Source organism: Alosa sapidissima, chromosome 5, assembly GCF_018492685.1.
Source record: "Alosa sapidissima isolate fAloSap1 chromosome 5, fAloSap1.pri, whole genome shotgun sequence".
In the NCBI taxonomy this organism is placed as follows: Eukaryota; Metazoa; Chordata; class Actinopteri; order Clupeiformes; family Clupeidae; genus Alosa; species Alosa sapidissima.
The window spans coordinates 26,973,935-26,993,555 of record NC_055961.1 but is presented as its reverse complement, the minus strand read 5'-3'; the positions used below and the strand labels follow the sequence as shown (position 1 = coordinate 26,993,555).

Here is a 19,621-nt window from a genome sequence, read left to right as displayed (position 1 = left end):
TTGTAGGGAATGGGAATGTATATGCAGAAACCCGTTTAATAATGATTGCTCCCTTATTTCTACTGTCTGATTTATTGTGTTGCGAACTATTTGTTTCTCCGCAAAAGCAACAACGAAACGGTAACAAATAAATGTAAAGAGACATATTGTGGAGTTTATTTTTTCGTTTTGGCAAGTAGTCGTATAATAAGCGGGATAATGTATATAGAACGCCGGCCATTAATGGGAAAATAAGTCCCTTCAGGGCAAGACGAGACCCGGTTCGCACTGTCGGGACTTATTTTCCCAATAATGGCCGGCGTTCTATACATTACCCCTTACATATTATAGCATTTTAAGGTCAGTGTTTCCCCTAGAAATTTTTCCAGCAGCGGTGCTATTACTTGGCGGGGGGGGGGGGGTTGCACATTTTTTTTTTTTTTTTATATTATTATTATTATTATATCATACCTTCGTGTTTCTTTTGTGGACATTTTCAGCTTTCTTTTACATTATTGGTTAAAAATGATAGAAGAAAAATTAAATGGCACAACCCAGAAAAAGATTATTTACAATTTATTTCAATTTGTCTTAATGGCAAAGGCCACACCCAATCTGCGAGCACTTAATTTTTCTGGGCTTTGAATTGAATTGAATTGTGGGGGGGACATTAATGCTGACACGCATGCACGTAGCCAGATGCTCTCCTTGTAGTCTAATTCTCAGTCCCAAAACAACAAACCCACGTGTAAAAAAGTAAATACTCACTTTTCTTCTACATCACTCCCACAGTTACCATACAACTCACTCACAATTAACTCGAAAAAGACCTAGGCTACTTGATTGAAGTGCGACCGTTCGTCTCACCGTCAAGAGAACGCTGAATTTATGAGAACATGTCTTTCTGATAAGAGAATGTAGGCTCCTAGTCTAATGCCGTAAACGTAGAAAAGGTCTGTTTGTGATAGCCTATTATAGCTAAGTGGACAGAATTTAGGCTATACGTATATGCCAACATATGCTCATATTTCCTTTAACTATCAGACAGTTTAAACAGGCCTAGACTGTGTTCGCCTAGCTTTCCCATGCAAACATTACATATAGCCCTACGCTAACGTTACAAGTCTAGGCTACAATTAACGTTAAGACCATACACCTTGTAGCACATTGGTTTACTCTATTGCATTACTTACGTTTTAATAATTTGTCGTTGAATGTTGATGGAGGCTCATCTTTGGGAAATCAGCTCTCTGGATAAAATTGTCAGCCGGAGCAAGAGTTCTCAGAGTTGACGACACGGGGGGTAAATCGAATCAGCAGAAAGAACCGCATCACAACAGTAGGCTAAATCGCAACAAACTTTTTCCCCCCATGTTAAATTCATTTCGGTAATCATGAATTGGTTTCTTTTATTTGATGTAGGCTAGGAGAGGAGGATGCATGTTTCACATTAGTGTCAATGTGTCAAAGCAGGCTTTGGATCAGAGGAATTGCTCAAGCTTAACATATGGCATAGGCTACAAGCGAATTCACGGCATACAAACAGCTTCGTGATGAAATATAACTAATATCATTTTTTATTGTCACCAGGCCTATAAGTAGGCTATTTATTGTGTAACCTACAAGTGAACGATGACACCATAGGCTACACTGGCGGAGCAAGACCCCATCAGTCGGATAGCTAAACAATGTAACTGTGTTCAGAACATAGGCTAGCCATATGGGCTGCAGACTTGTCTTTGGGCTTGTAATCACCTGACACATCATGCCGCATATATGTCCTGAATAATGAGAGGCTAAGTGCGGATTTGATGCACTTAACTTACTCAAGACTTTCAGAAAACAATTTCGAGATGACGTTGGCCATTGTGCTTTTACAGTGTGTTAAGTGAATCTCGTGATATTATGTTGCAGCGGCGCTGAAAATTCAGCGGCGGCGCTGCGCCGCTGTTAAATACATTGTAGGGGAAACACTGAAGGTATTACATTTTTAAGAAGCATTACAGCAGAGTAACATTTTACTGTTTTGTCTTTAATTTTAGCTTTGCAGACTAAACTTTATATGTGGGTGGGAAAATGATTGCTGTGTGTGTCGTCCATGGAGAAGTCGGTCCACACTTCTTTTCCGAAAGGCTTTTTCATCAAATCTGTGGGATCCCAACACCCCTGTCCACGGTGGATGAAGTTGGTGACCATACGTTCAGGGAGCAGTTAAATAAAGTAAGCAGGATAAAGGTGTTATACAGTGTACAGTACTGTGACACAGCCCTACTTTTCTATTAGCTTTTTATTATTTATAAATATGTCTGTCTCTCTCTGTCTATGTCTGTCTGTCTTTGTCTCTCTCTATCTTTCTCTCTATCTGACTGTCTGTCTCTCTCTATCTGACTATGTCTGTGTCTCTCTCTATCTGACTGTCTCTGTCTGTATATCTCTCTCTCTTTGTCTGTTCTTCCTGCTAGACATGCAGGATGCAGTGAGGGAAGGGGATGGTGAAAGGCTAATGAGACTTTATAAAGTTGCCCTGCTTTTCTACAAAGCGTATGGGCACAGCCATTATAGTGATGGGACCAGGCGCGCCTGCAGGTGTACGTCCGTACGCACTGTGCGTACCATCAAGCTACTCAACAACAGAAAATTTCCCTTGTGTGTGTGTATTCACACCAAATTGGCCTACCATACCTTCCCAACTATGCACAGTATCCCATAGCTGCATGCCATTAGGCTATTTACCATTTTCTATTACGTAAAGTTGATACGTAATCACTCCTCTGAGCAGGAGAGAGAATACGCACACAGACATGCAATAGGCTACTTGTTGTTTTCTTTTACTCGGCTATCTATATATGGTTATCAGCACACAATGTTGAGCTAATTCACTAACTCAATACTCATCAAGGATATCAAGTTTAAACAACGAAAACAGAAAGGATGGAGGCAGCAAATTTAGGAGTTATTCCAGATGGGCAAGAACAAGGTAGGCAATTGGTGTGCTTGTCAGAACGTCAGACTGCACTTAAAGCCAGACGTCACGTTACGCTAGAACAAAACTAAAGGTAACTTTAGCCTGTATAGGGCTGTATCAAGTTGCAACCATAGCATTAATTCCTGCAGGCGCCCCTGGATGGGAAAACCGACTCTTATACGCAAGTCGGTTCAACCGGACGGTCGTTGGTTGGCCTACCGAGTTAATAGATTCGGTCACCGGTTCGCGCGACGGGGGGGGGGGGGGGGGGGTTATATCGCGCATTACTTCCCCCGCCATATCGCTCCAAGACATGTAGCCTTAAGCTGCAAATGTCATGCTCTCCATGTCTCTAAAATTAGCTGACATACACACTCATATTGACCTACACTAGACTCAAGCACTGCCCATGGTTAGCCTACATTCGGTCTTGTTCAGTAGTCAGCTGTGCGCGCGGTCTCCTCGTGAGACTACCAATAGCCTATTCCCTTCTAACATTTAACTTAACTACCAAGATAACATAGCCTGTCATATAATATTTCCCCCCTTTGTAATTTAGGATATGAATTTCAATGAACAATTCCAAGATGCACGAAACATAAAGGCTTTTGGGATCAGTTGATAACTCAACTTATCAAGAACCTAGACACCCATTTGATTACTCATCCATTAGCACGGTTACGGTCTCTAACCTGTTGTACAGTCCTCGTGACAGCCTACCTACCAACAAACATCTCATTTAACATAACTACCAAGATAACATGACGTGTATTTGTATTTTATATCCATCGGTAATGGAGCCTATGAACCTCTATGTAGGCTACACAATCACCTAAGATGCACGAGAAATAAATAGGTTTCTGCGATCGGTTGATAACTCAAACTTGCGATAACACCCGTTTGATTAGACATACCCTCGGTTACGGTCTCCTTCAGTAGCCTGGCGTGCGGTCACTTCGTGAACCTACTATAAAGCCAGCAACATTCACCTCTCTAACATTTAACTTTCTAACTACAAAGATAACATGACGTGTATTTGTAGGCGATGTGATGAACTTCCCCCATCGATATATGAATGGCCATGAACACAAGCACTAAAATGAGAGAAAAACAAGGTTAATAACTTGCCGCAAACCTAGACAACCGTTTTGATTACATAGTAACCGAGGTATAGGCGATGAGTCTGTCTCGTTTAGTAGGGTAAGTAGCCTGATGCGCTGTCTCTTCGTGACAAACGAAGCCAGCAACATTTAACTTTATAACTAGGCTACCCAGATAACGTGTCTATTTGAAGCTTATGTGATGTAGGCTACTTCCCAATCAATAATGTGTAAATTGCCATGAACACAATCTACGATACTAGAATAAGGCTGGTTAATAACTAACTTGTCGAGAACCTAGACCCTTTGATAACATTAGACTTACCCTCGATTACGGTCTCGTTCAGCCTGGCACGGTCTTCGTGAGGCTATGAAGCCAGCAACATTTAAGCAGCAACTTTAAGATAATATGACGTGTAGGCTAATATGAGATGTAGGCCTACTTATCCATCCATAATGTGTGAATTGCCATGAATAAATAATCTAGGCTACGATGCACTAACAAGGCTGGTATGAATCAAACTTGCCGAGAACCAACAAGATAAAGGGTACAGCGGTTGTTGCACGGTTACATTCTGTCTCCTCGTGACAGCCTGCAGCCTACAGTCATTCACTTCTAAGCATTTATTTAACATGACTACTAAGATAACATTAGGCCTATGTGTATTTGTAGGTATGTGATATAATACTTTCCCATCGATAAAATTTCCATGAACATAAGCATCTAGTTTGCACTAGAAAGGCTTACGTTATCGGTTGATTACAACTTGCCGAGAACCTAGCGAACTGTTTGACTCGTGTGGCAGCCACGGTTACGAGGCCCGGAGAACTGTCGTGGAAATCATCCACTTCCCAAAACCTCCAATCCAACTAGCACTCTGATGTCAAAGACCCGAAGGAGAACACCAAGACGAGAGAAGCTGAAGACTGTTGATCCTTTATTCACCGTATTGCAGTGATAATACAATCCAAACAGCGTCAGGACTGGACCGTCAGGCAATAGAGTGATGAGTGGCAGCTGCTACCCCGATGAGATCTGATCTGAATGTGCCTGAGCTCTCTCTTTTATGCTCTCAGGGGCCTGAGAGGCGTTCCTATCACCAGGAACGTCACCAGGCCCCTTTTAGCCAATCAGAACGTTTTGGGACTTGAGATATTGGTGGAAACTCCTTCTCATATAAACATTAAAAAATGTGTGTTGCTAGGCAGAATACATGTGTCCAGGTTCTATGTGTAATCTGTTGCCAGGCAGGGTACGTTTTGATTTGGTTCTATGTGTCACTTCAACTTTGGTTTCACTTCCTCTCTCTGGAAGGTCCCTGCCTCTCCTCTTCTGCTAGCCCCTTCTATTTATGCCCTTCTGGTAAGCACCTTTCTCTCCCAGGCCCTGTCTTGTTTACTTCCACTCTTAGCCTTTGACAGTCCAGTCTCATGACTTCCAGTAAATGTTGCATAACAGCTGCACAAACAATGTTCTCATAGTAAATGGAAGGTCTCCTTAATAAACCAGTACACACACAAGTATTATTATTATCATGTCTAGATAAAATAATCACCACAGAACCTAGCGAACTGTTTGACTCGTTTGACAGCCACGGTTATGAGGCCCAGAGCCATACAGGCTCATCATAGTTTGACTGATTATACCACTCTAGTAGAGGCGCTAATACGCGATACGATGAAAGAGTAGCAACGAGAACACTCGAGCACAGCCAATCAAGCCAGTGTTGCTCTGTATGTGAAAATGAATGATGTTAGGAACACCGAGTCGGTTTTTGACGTTTGGCACTCGATTCTCCCGGCTCAGTGACACGAACCGGGTTATTTAACCGACACTTCGGTCAGTTTGTCAGTAAGCCATTATGCCTACAGCACCTTCCTTCTGACACTGCACGTAAATGTCACACTGTCCCCACGCATGGCACACAGTGTGACATGGAACAGATTTTGGAATGGTAGAGGGAGAAAGGGGAAAAACATCCTCTTGACCTTCACCTGGAACACCTGAACAATTTTCTGAAATCGATTTTGAGAGGCTTGGGACCAAACAAATGGTGATGGTAATTTGAAAATATTGTTTTCATAAATGACAATGTAAATAATTGTGTTTTAATATAATAGTGTATAATAGTAGTATCCACATTCTTGTGAGATTACAATAAATCACCAACAGATTATTTTTTTATACCGGTTTTTAGTCAACTTTAGCAGAGGTGCCAATAATTCTGGAGGTTCTGATAGTTTTAGTATATTTTAATATACCCCCCCCCCCCCCCCCCCCCTTTTTTTTTGTAGATAAAGCCGCAAGACCCCATCCCCCTGCCTGACCTGACTACTTTTCAAACCCTGGCTGTGGTCCTGCTGGCCAAAAAATAGACAATTCATAAAAGATCCACTGGGTGGAGTTGTAAGTTCTATCCATATGGATAAAATCAGTGCCTATCAACTCAGATACACTGGGGGGAAAAACAGATAAGCTCATGGTAGATTTTCTTTTATTATTATTCTTTTCATTATTGAAAATGAGTGTCAACTATTTTCAGTCAATCCAGGAAGAACAAGCACACCCTCAAATGCTGCTGAAAAGAATAGCAGACTTTTTAAAATGCTTTAAACAACAAGCTTTATAATTAGAGATTTTCATTGGAAAAAATCAGTGAATTCCTTGCAAACATCACACTTATTTTTCATTTCTGCCAGTGTGTTTCTGGTGCACTCTGAAACATTCTGGTAAGCAAGGAGTCAGGTTTATTTGGCCAATTGAGAAGTGTGCACAAGAATTTGGTTCAGGTGATGGAGTCCCCCTAGCAGTAGACAATGACAACACACAAAATGCAATATATGTAAAAATATTGAGAAAAATGGATTGCATATCGGAGTGTCAGTTGTGCGAAATATGGGTGCCGACAAGCATAAATATTTAGCATATTTAGCCTACATATTATTTAGTATAAGTAATACACAGGACATGACTGGAGAACTAACACAAATAACTAATTAAGTCTAAATGACACTGAAAAAACAGAGAAATATTCAAAGCAATAAAGTTGCAATCGGTCTTGTGCATTTATTTGTCTAACTTGAACAATGACTTGTTTCATTAGCAGTTGAAAGTGTGTGTGTGTGTGTGTGGGGGGGGGGGGGGGGGGGTATTAAAAAAAGATTGTCCGTATTTTTTGCCAACTGTCCCATTTCTATTATTATTACTTCGTACAGATTTGAACAACATAAAATGCTGAATTTAACTTTGAATGACTGCATGTAAAAAAGAGATTGGCTGTGTCACAAGTAGCAATACTGATGAGGAGCATGTTGTGTGGGACCTGTCAGCAGTGCAAAGTGCATTGAGGCCTTACTGATACCATCTACACTCAACCCATATACGCCTTGGCCTGGTGGTTGTTTATGCCAGAAAGCAATTTCTCCACATTTTATTGGCGTCCAGTCTGACCTCCTTGAGGTCACAGATGTTGGTTTTTGCTGAAGCATTATCAGTGTTAGCCGTGCCAAAACACTTCTCCACTTATCCCCAACCAGCAAGCAAAAAGGGCACACAGGAGAGAGGAAAGAAGAAAAATGGATTGCATATCGGAGTGTCAGTTGTGCGAAATATGGGTGCCGACAAGCATAAATATTTAGCATATTCTAGAGATTCTACTTCTGAATTTGAGCCCAAACTAATGAATTGAATGAATAAATGACTGTTGGCATTAGAAGCTTTTTGCACACCCTTTCAAATGCTGTTTTTGTCTCGGCCCCCTCAGCTGGCTTCTCTGGATCAGATTATTATCATGCTGGTGTGAATGATCATTGGGCTTGCTCCACACGGAGGCTGGCTACAACACCTGCACTCTCCAATAAGCATCGGCTCACACTGAAGGACGAAGGTAGAGAAAGGAAAGGTAATATAAAGTTTGCTTCAGAAGCTGGAAAAGCGTTGAATGGCACACCAATTTCTTAGTCATTTTGTGTGTTATTCGGCTAATTTGACAGACTGCACAACACAAAAAGCTTTGAAACTTCCCCATCTTTTAAAATAAATGATTAATTCATTCATATGATCAATTCTACTCCCTTTACCCCCTCAGCAAGTTGGGAAATGCTCAAAGTGTCCTTAAAAAACATGTGGTAACACTTTGTCACGGATATGTTGGTGGACCCAAGTGCAAGACTCCTTCAGACCAAGGTTCAAGCGAATACGTTTTATTACTACAAATTTACAGTAACAAACTCACTACTTACAGACAGACAGGACTTCAACAGGGTGAACAGAGATGAACCGACAAAGGACAGAGAAACAGGAGGTTAGAAATACACAGACTAATTAACAGAAAGACAGAGGACTGGACGAGACCAACAAGACAATAACGGGGAACAGGTGTGGAACTAGCCTGAGTGTTCCCATGCTGCCTTGCACGTGATTTGATTCACGCTGCTAAGGCAGCCTGGAGACCATGGAGCAAATTTTCGCCTGAGATAGGGAACCAATCACAGAACGGGGGAAAGCAAAACGATGATGAGCTATGCACAGACGCATTTGATAGACATCCGTGGCACCCAATAAACGGATCTGGGCATTTTTTTTCAAATACGAGAAAATGAACGTTTGGTTCCCAGACCACGTCTCATTGAGAAGTGGTGGCGCTAGCCAGGCTAGTGTGGAACAGAAACGGAGGGAAAACTAACAAGACAGGAAGCACAGACCAAATAAGGAGATGGGGCGGAGACAAAGGGCCAATCTCAATTCTCTGTTTTACCCCTTCCCCTAGCCCTTGTCCCTCGAAACCGAGTGGCAAGACATAGGGGAATATTCCCCTTGGAAATGAGATACCACTAGCCAACCATAAGGGAGAGCTGGATGATTGAAACACTTGAATTAACGTAATTTACAGAGATCGTACCACACTGAAAGCTAATATTTTGTCACTAGCAACCTGTCTTCTGTCAAATAGGCTATAATTGCATTTTCAGCTCGGAATAAAACCGTTCAGGAATTATTTCAACAACAGCTGAACGTGCCTATGTTCGTTCGCAGCCTACCTTGGTCCGGGTGAATGAAACCGGGATGGGGGACAAAATAAACATGCAGTTTGCTATGTAAACATCCCACAACTCCTTTGATATTTTACAATAATATCCAAATGGTCGTTACTTGACATCAGAAGCAATCGCTACCTGTAATAGCCTATGCGAGGAGTCGGCAGCAGTAGGCCTATGCAGCATTCATATCAGACGAGCGGTAAAAATGTTCAGCAAATTTAGCTGCTGTTGGACTTTACATTCCTGACATGGTATGCTGCCAGTTCGCGGGGTAGACATGGAAATATGTAAAATGCGAGACATTCGCGCAAATAATGATGTGCTGTTAACATTCACAAAACAGCGATTTTTGAAAACTTCCTCGTGAAGAACAGGACCTTCAATATATGGTCACAAGATTAAATACAACATAAAACAATTACCATTTTAATTTTATAGGCCTAATCCTTATTAATGCCAACATTTCATGTCAATGAATCTCTCGGTGTGCTTATTTTTCCGGTGTGAGCGGTGTATGTTGGGTATTTCTCTTACCCCTCGGTTTCAAGTAAGCTCCCGATCTTACTTGGGGCCCGTCCCATTTCTCCCCCCTTAAAACTTCCACTTGGTTTTGATTGCCCTCAACATTAAAGCCCCCTCGACAAGGGAAGTGGAGGGTAAGATCTTTCCCTATGAATTGGGACACCACTATATGCAAATTAGCATAGTGAACGTGCTCACCTACGTCACGCGCAGTGCCGACGTGTCTACCGGTAGTAGCCTGCTACTATTTTCATTCAGGAACATGTCCAGCGGTCATTGTTGTGTGGGCTGTGCTGGTTTATCTACGTCTGGTTAATCAACAAAGATATTTGTGTTCATATGAATGCCAGAACACACACCTTAAATATTGACGAATCTACCCAGATCAGATATAGCCTATAACGTTATTTGATGGGCAGACTCTCTCAAAGCACTCAGCAGATATCTTCTATATATATTTTCTAACATTAGTGTTCAAAACTCAACAGTCCATCAGATGTGCATCAAACTAACATATTCCAACATATTTCTAAATTTTAATATGCTTATTTGCGAAAATATATAAAAAAATGTGGCCGGCTCGCTGAGCTCGCACGGTATCCTGGGTAATTTCGATTTTTTGAGGGTTGATTTTTAGGGGAAAATAGCACTTCCCCTTGCTCCCTAAAGTAATGGGACACCCTAGCCCTACACGTGCACGCGCAAAAACGAGGGTTAGGGCAAAAATCTAGGGGTAGGGGAGGTACTCGCGCTACCTGGCTAAAATCTAAAGATCTACGTCATTTTGACGTCACGTTGTCGCGCTACCGGTCGGGTGCGTCGAGTATGTAGAAGCCCTTAGCCTGTGCCTATAGTGTTTGCACCTATGATTCTCTACAACTTTTTACTGCATTGCCATGAACAAAGTAAAGGCAAAAAAGGTGTTTCTTTGTCGAACAAATTGGGATGCAATGTGAGCCTTAAATTGGATGCCATGCAGGAATTTGCTAGGATCTCAAAACCGGATTATGAACATTCTTTGCCATATAGAAACACACAATAGCGTTGGATTATAAACATGCTTTGCCACAAAAACAGACAAAAACGTGAGGTAAGTCGAGCTATATGAAGTTATTATTTTGCTGTCATTTCGTCTGACTTTCGACAGGCCCTTGGTTTTAAGGGGTATCTACCCCTTGCCCTTATCCCTACCCCTCGATCGAAATGAGAATTGAGATAGCCCTTCGTCTCACGTCCACGCGCAAAACTAAGGGGAAGGGGTAAAATAGAGAATTGAGATTGGCCCAAAGACAGGTGACAGGCAGGTAAACACAAAGCACATGGGGAACAGGCGAAACTAAACACAGGACACTACACTAAATGGCCACCAGGGTGGCACAAAGTCACTCCATCCAGGCAGGATCCTGACAATTTTAATGTTCACATGTTAGCCAAAATAAGTTGCTAGGTTACAGGGACGCTGGCGAGACACGCCGCTCCGTCTGGCATCATGTTTTTGTTTGTTTTTATGTAATGTTCGTAATTTTATTGTTCTATTGTTATGTTCATTTTTTGTATTGATTTGTGTAGTTAAATGTATTCTCTCTTTATTTACGTTATTTTTGATAGTTTTCATGTTATTCTTAGTCCCTTTTAACGTTACTGCTTCCAAGTCGGCTGATGTCGTTAACGTTGGTCCATTGGGAGCTTGCTATGGCTAACGTTAGCTTTTGCCCAGGACTTCCATCCATCCATCCGTGAGCGGTGCTGCACTTTACTGTCTGGTCGAGGAGATTTCTCGGGACAGCTGGACCTAGATGCTACTCTGCGAAAGATCTACTGCGGCCGCCGAGCTGCTGCAGACCTGCGAGCTGCCATCTGCCTTGCCTGGAGTCTGGATTGTGCAGACTAGCTTCTAGCTGCTAACGTTTGAAACTATGTTGAAGAACTGCAATCTCTCGGAGCATCAAACTGTCGCTGTCATAAGCCGGTTCAGACGGTTATGCCAGAGAGGGTTAAAGCAGAGCATCAAGGATCTTTGATTATGCTTCCAGTAATCTAGACCAGTGGTTCTCAACCTTTTTTCAGTGATGTACCCCCTGTGAAATATTTTTTCAGCCAAGTACCCCCTAACCAGCACACAAGAATTACGCTTCAACCACGAGTCCATCGTTTGAGTTTTGACAGTGATTGACAGGTGATGGCGGGTGGCATGAGACAGGTTGGGTCGAACCATCCTGGTATGAGGGGGACTCTGGGTTTTTAGGATAATGAAATTGAATAGCCTACTGAAATATAAAATTAATTTTATGAACTTATATTTTCCTGAAATATTTATTAAATAATTGTTTTTAAAGTATTTTTGCATGGATTCTACTTTTTAAATATATGTATTAGTACTATCTTTCATGTATTAGTACTAGCATTGATTTTATTTTGATTTTTAAAGAATTAAAATATAAAAAGCATATTATAAAAATTCTTATATTTTGACATGTATCTCCAATAATACTATATATTTTTAGGAGGGCTTTTGATCATCTTTGGGTGGTTTCAGCTCCCCCAAAAGCCTAACAACGTCTTTGACAAGGCTCATACACATACCCCACCCACACACATTCTAATGCAAACACACACGCACACAAGTGCAGTGTCCAACCAAAACATACTTTCACACCCAGTTTCAACTCCAGTCTCATTTTTGACTTCGTTGATGAAATCTATTCTATTTGAGGGCTAGTTTGTTTTAGATTATTTTCATTTTGGGCTTAAGGTTTAGGGCATTTGGTACGTGAGGATATTTTTCCTTCAGTATACTACAAGTGAGCAATGTAAAAATCAGTTGGGTTGTAGACGTTGGGTGTGGAAGGTTACTAGTTTGATTGCTTTATCTGTAAATTAAATTAATGCTTTTTCAACGACTTTTCAATGATTTTTTCAGAATTTCTTTGATTTGAATATTTTTTGGTAATGCGTCGTGTAGGTCTTAAATTTCAATCTTTATGGTCTTAAAATGTCTTAAAAAGGTCTTAAATTTGACTTACTGAAACCTGCAAGAACCCTGGAGGGACTTGCCTAAAAGGACTTTGTTACTACCCTATCAACTTCCTGTTTACATTAATACATTGACAGATATGGCTCTTTCCGTACCTCATCTCACTGTAGGCGCCAATAGTGCCTACCCCCTTAGTTTGAACATCAACAGAAGTGACGTTACCCATCATGTTTAGAGCACCTTACCTTTGAGCTTAGAGTCCTAACTTGGCCAAACTTCAAGGCAGTTAATTTATGCATTATTGAACTAACAAGCCATGTAACTTTATCTATTTTAGCAAAGTAATGCAAGTCATAAGCATGACTAGTATTGTTGACTGAGGCAACTTTAGCATCCAAGGCAACGTGAAAAAATAAATTTAACCTAAATAACAGAACAAAATCGAAATTAAGCATAAGACAATGCACTTTGCAAATACATACCTTGGTTGTGGAAGTCCCGATATAGCGCCGCCAACAACTTGTAAAAAACATACACCTACAAAAGACAAATGTAAGCATAAGACAATGTATTGTGCAAGTAGCCTACACATCCTAATTTAGCCAAACTCCATGACATTACCATGACATTACCTATCTTACCTATCTTAGCGAACTAATGCAAGTCAGTACCTAAAGCCGACTAACAAGGCAATAAAATGTCGCTAGCAGTGTGACAGTATTAACATTGTTACTGACTGAGGTAAAATTAGTTAGCATCCAAGGCATGTGAAAGCAAACTAACAAACGTGTTCATTAAATTGAATAGGTTTATCAATTAGCGCCATTGGCTAACTTTCGTAAATTAGCAACCTAAATGTTTTATTATAACAGCCCCATTATCGCCTGGTGAAACTCAACGTTTTGTAGGCTAGAAGCTAGCTATATCTACGTTAACATTCTTTAGTTTGCTAACGTTAGCGTGCAGTCATTTGTTAAACGATGAACACTATGTTCTCAGTAGGGTTGCAAAGGGGCGGCAAATTTCCGGAAACTTACCATGGAAAGTTAAGCTGGGGAATTTTGGAAATATTCCAAATTGTAAACTTTCATGGAATTAAAGGAAATTATGAGAATTTATGGGAATTTACAGGGAATTTTGGGTAATTCATACAAACTGTTTCATATACAAACATTAACATTTTGTTTCGTAATAAGCATATGATTTGTATGTTCGTATTTTCGCTTAGCTTAGCATACAATGCAAGCTAGCGGGAATCCCATTCTCTGCTTATGGTATACTAGCATGCTAAACTAGCAACACTGAACTGCCCAAGATACACCACACCACTCAAAAACAAAATCCGATTGGTTGGAACATTTTTCCCCATGAATATGACAACTATAGGTTTCTTTTATGTCTAGCAGCCTATGCCGATTGCTGTGTGCATGTGATGTAGAAATTCGACTGAAATTGCATTAAATCAGGTTGTTTTAACCAGTATTAGACTGCAAGATGGGGTTTTGTCCACTACATTTAAGTTAAGTGAGGACTCCTAATAAGCGAGGACTCCTAATAAGTCCGATTCACAAACAATGTTTTGTGGTGGCATTTTACGTCGCGATGATTTGAAATGCGTCTAACAATCACGAGGGAACAATTTTGCATTGTTTACATGTACATTAAATGTAACGTTTCATTGTGAATCAAATTAAAAGATTCTCCTCTTTGCAAACGTTGGCATAGGCATATGTGGGACACACTGTATGGAAGTAGGCTAAGTAAAATAGAGATGTTTAAAATAAGATAAAGTTAGGATATGCCCGCTTGACAACGGAAGAGATAACTGGCCTTTGGCCATAGCAACCATCCATTTAGAACGACTGGCCTTCATAGCAACCAAGGATCTTAGCTGTGATTCATGTAGCTACAGTATGCATGCAATGTGATGCAAAGTATAGAAAGGTGATGAAATATACAGAGACAGGTCAAGAAATATAGTGCAATGTAGACAGTAGTATACAGTTGATTTACAGAAGGTGGTTTAGAGTAATATGAATTAAATATAAATATGTGCAGTGTATTAGCAGTTATCTCATACAATAAGTAGAATAATGTATGTAGATGTAGCAGTAACATTATAATAGTATAAATAATAATATAGATATATGCAGTGTATTAACAGAATATAATAAAACAGATATACATAACATACAGCTATGTGCAGTGTGGAAACAGTGTCATTGTAGTGCAGAAACAAGATTATAAGAGTAGTAAGAATAAGTCTATGTGCAGGATGAATAGTATAAAGATCAGTAGAATAACTATGTATAAATGTAATTACAGTAGGCTTTAACCCTTAGAACCCTAAGCTGTTTTTAGGGCATTTTCACTACCTTTATTCATAAGGATTTATTCTGGTCATTGTAAGTGCCACACACACATATTATATATTGTTTTTTTCAGCAGAGTCTAGGCTATCCAGATCTGCCATCATTTCATGTATTAGTACTAGCATTATTTTATTTTGATTTTTAAAGAATTAAAATATAAAAATCATATTATAAAAATTCTTATATTTTGACCTGTATCTCACCACAGCAAGCTCATAGCTCTACATGCATTTCATGTGTGTGTAGGGCTGACTGTCCTGAAACGGGCAATATAATTGCCATGTTGGAGGGATACTCTGGGGCTGAGCAATTTACATAAATATGTGGTGTGTGATTTACGGAAATAAATGCCATTTTTTATTTAGCGATGAAAAATGACCATTCTGCACTCCGTATCTGTGACACGAACTGATCTGACCTGACTTGACCCAAGTTTGCCTGTTAGCATGTGTGACTATGGTGTATGCACTCATGATGATTCTCAACTTTTTACTGCATTGCCATGAACAAAGTAAAGGCAAAAAAGGTGTTTCTTTGTTGAACAAATTGGGATGCAATGTGAGCCTTCAATTGGATGCCATGCAGGAATTTGCTAGGATCTCAAAACCGGATTATGAACATGTTTTGCCATAGAGAAACACACGATAGCGTTGGATTATAAACATGCTTTGCCACAAAAACAGACAAAAACGTGGGGTAAGTCCAGCTATATGAAGTTATTATTTTGCTGTCACTTTGTCTGTTTTATAACCCAGAAGGATGTATTTGGTATCAAATGATAGCTCTGTGTCTCCTCTTTCATCTAACATGCGTGGCATATATATCCGATCACGGGTCTGCGAGTAATTACTCCGAGAGTAATGGGTGTGCAGCGTTGGTTTGTGTACATGACGTTAATATTTTGCAGTCACTTCGTCTGTTTTTATAAAAGATCGATATCCATGGTACCAATGGATAGCCCTGATTCTCCTCTTTCATCTGATATGCTTGCCATATCTATGCGATCACGGGTTCGCGAGTAATTCAAACGAGAGTAATGGGTGCGCAGGTGAACGCAGAGAAGTATAGACTGTAAATATGATGCAATTTGATTTAATTTCATGATTTTTTTTTAATTTTCATACTTGATCGTACAGACAAGTGCGTAGTCTCTTTGGAAAGCCCCACTTCTTCTCTGTCATGCAATAAAGGTTTCATCTTGTTGCGATGAACAGCCGCGGAGCAATGTAACAGAGAAGAAAGGGTGTGTTTTTTGACGCACTTTGCGTCAATCGGGTTCTAAGGGTTAATGTCACGCAAAAAGTGCAACCAAAGCTGATCTTGATCAACTAGAACGTCTAAAGAACCAGAACTTGAGTGTAGTTTTTTGCTGGGTCCCAGGCCATGTTGGTCTGAGGGGAAATGAGAAAGCGGACAGTGCTGCTAAGCAAGCCCTCAATGAAGAAGTCACAGAATCTCAAATCCCTGCCCCAGACCTTAAACCTATACTGAACTCTTACATCTCAGATAAGTGGCAATCTGAATGGGATTAATGTACCAACAACAAGTAAGGAATGTGAATTTTGGCACATTTTCATGATCCACTGGGTCGTTATGGGCCACACAAAATACGGTGTTGCTAAAATTACTCCTATTGTGGCTATTAGAGACATGCGCACACACACAAAAAAAACATCACTAATGTTGTGGACATTCCTTTATTCTGAGATACATCAATAGGCTCTCAAAACAATCCCAAACAGACATAAGGTCTTTATAGAGCAAATCTATATAGATTATTTGTCAAATAAACCAGTAAAACAGAATTAGGGGATGGAATATATAACATTCACACTCATAGCTCATATTTTTTAAATAAATCAGTGAAAAAGTATCCTGACAAACAAGCACCATTTTAATGCCTTAGTCATATTTCATAATTTCAAATTTTTCTCTAGGTTACCTGATAGCCCAGTTTTAGAGGTGCAAGACGCGTGACATTATTTATTTTTGCAGCCAATCACTGCTGTTGTTTTATTTTATTGATTTGATTTTAGTCATAGAAGCTAAATTCGAAGGCAGGCCACAGGTAAAATCCAACGAACTGCATTCACCCTGCAAGGCAATAGTTGAATAGAGCTTTTGAGGTATTGCCACTGCTCCAACACTGAAAGGCACTGTTAGAATGCTTGGATCAAGCCAGGTTCAGCATAGCGTATGTCACTGTCTGCTCACGTTGGTGACCGGACCAGGGCAAGCACACTTTCGCAGTTCCCGCCGGAAATGCAGTCTAGTTCCTGTTTATTCCCATATATTCCCGTTAATTCCCATGGAAAGTTTCCAACTTTGAAAATTCCCGGAATTTTGCAACCCTAGTTCTCACCCACACAGCAGTAGACTCCTAGGCGGATCCGCCTTCAAGTCGGCAAACCCGCGTGACTGTCGCATTCGTTTTGGTGCCGCACAGAGGATCAGCTCCGCCTTCAGGCGGCCCCGTAAATTCTACTGTCAAACAGCGGATCCTGAGTGGACCCATGTCGGATCCGCGGGCGCGGACGCGCCTATACTGTAACGGTTGAACATGACTGTACACCAAGAGCCAAGAAGAGTCATACTAGTGGATATTTTCTTTGCTGGGACACGGTTGCGCTGAACCCTCTCGAGTAAGTGATATTTATTAATATATTGCGACATTCACAATAGCTAAACATTGGCCTTTGTGGTTTTATAATCATCATGTTTATTGATTGTAATGACGTTGTTTGATATTAGGACTAACGTTAACGTTAGTGCAACCAGAGACGTTTGTCATTTTGTGCAACAGTTTGTGCAAAGTTAATGTTATTGTTAGCTGTGATGCTCATATGAGTCTGTAGCCTATCTGATTTAAAATGGGATAGCAATTTCGGCAGAATATGTTATGGTAGTGTGATTTAAAAAACATACATTGTTATTTAACATTAGTCTGGTCTTGTCTGTTTTAATGTGTAGCTGTTGTCCATATAGTGCTACTATGCTAGCGGCATATAGCTGCTAGCTAGCATGCTGCTAGGCGCAATTGCATAAGTTATTGCTAATGTCTATTAGTGCTATACATATATTGAAATCACGTTTGCGATGCAAACCTTGATTAAGGTGATACTGGCACTGGTATTTCAGTCAATGAAGTCAGTGAAGCACTCGTCTGCTATGATAGCTACCTACAACTTTAGCATGTTGACTCACTGATAATGGTTTAGCCCTAGCCTCTAGCTAGCTGTGCATTAACGTTTGCATTTTGCCAAGTTTGGAATCATAACATTACGTAACTTTAGTTTCTAACTGCCATCTTTGTAATGAAAGCCTCGGCATTTTAATCGCTGTTTAAGTCGGTTCAGACAACTATTGGCATCTGTTTGTGATTTATTATGCTAACCAGGGGCGTCGCTAGCTATTTAAAACATTCGGGGCTAGAGCCCAGAACTTAGACACCTTTTTGTTCGGGGGTTTCTCCCCCGAGAGATTTTGAAAATCGGGCGGATGAACATGCAATTTGAACCTACTTTGAGAATGAAAAGGAAGGCCAATCGTAATGACTCACGTCACGGCATTCTGAATATTTTGATGTTTAAAGACCGTGTAAGGAGAACGTCTCTTCTGCCAAAGTGCACCACATACAACACCCAAAATATGACATTAAAATAGCCTGTAGAATAAACATTGTCATGCACCTCTGTCAAGTGCACAGGTGTGAGCGTTCGTCTCGGGATAAACATTTGGACGTCATCCCCTTCAATTAATGGGCTATGGGTGCCTTGAAAGCAATGCATTTGGGTTGTGTAGGCTATCACGAACTTTTGCCCAAAGAAAAAGTTCCATTCTGTCAAAATCAAGCCCAACATGCATTGCTTGGAAGCCACCTCAAACGAGGTCAGGTTTACCATTTTTGCTGCGCATGTGATTCAATAGTAAATCACGATATATTGAAACTGAGCTGATCGAAATGTCCTCCTGGGTTTCTCTAAAGAAACTTCTAATATCCATTTGTCCTTCTGTACCCTTATTTCGCTAAGGCTAGTTAGTAGAAGCACGAAACAGCAATGCGTAATAGCGTAGAGGAGAATTGAAATTGCAACATTTTGCAACAAATGATTCTAAACCTGCCCAGATCACGTCAGATTTTCTTGCGCTGCTGTTAATGCACACAATGGACACAAACACAAAAGTCTCTTTTACGGGGCTATTTATTTTATTCATGATTAGAGTTTTTGTTGTTGTTGGCCCATAGATCCGGGGCTATCCCCAGAGGATCCGGGGCTATAGCCCCGAATGCCCAGGTCTAACGACGCCACTGATGCTAACGTAACTTAACTGTATGGAACTTGGTCCCCATCTTCTATTTTGTTTGTTCTGCAGCGTCAACTTTTATCGGCTGGATTCTAGCATCTAACGTTACGATTGCCTCTGTTGGGTTTGCTTGATCAAGTAATACTTTCTGGGTTGTTAAAATGTAATGTGAACACATTCCCGTAGCATTCCAAAATAGACCAGAGATGCTTGTACTATATGTATATTTGGAAATTTTGGGATTGCAATAACCATAATGATATCGTTATGTAACAGCCATAGTTTCGGGGACTCTGATGACCGTGAAGAGCCAGAAAATGGTGACTTTGCATCTCTGAGGTACCTTCCAACTCGCCTGGTATAT

At 40.5% G+C, this 19,621-nt stretch overlaps 1 long non-coding RNA gene across 4 annotated transcripts in view; it reads left to right on the top strand.

Annotated features, from left to right (window-relative positions):
* Positions 1-11,866, top strand: part of LOC121708526 — a 30,423-nt gene extending 18,557 nt beyond the window's left edge. For 2 of the 4 annotated variants that reach the window (XR_006031675.1, XR_006031676.1), the window contains exons 7-9: positions 2,022-2,199; positions 7,809-7,946; positions 11,324-11,866. This is a non-coding gene — a long non-coding RNA (uncharacterized LOC121708526). Of the gene's footprint in view, positions 1-2,021; positions 2,200-6,339; positions 6,397-7,808; positions 7,947-8,132; positions 8,232-11,323 lie in introns of those variants that run through there. The other 2 variants (XR_006031678.1, XR_006031679.1) reach the window with 2 other exon arrangements.
* Positions 11,867-19,621: the final 7,755 nt, after the last annotated feature.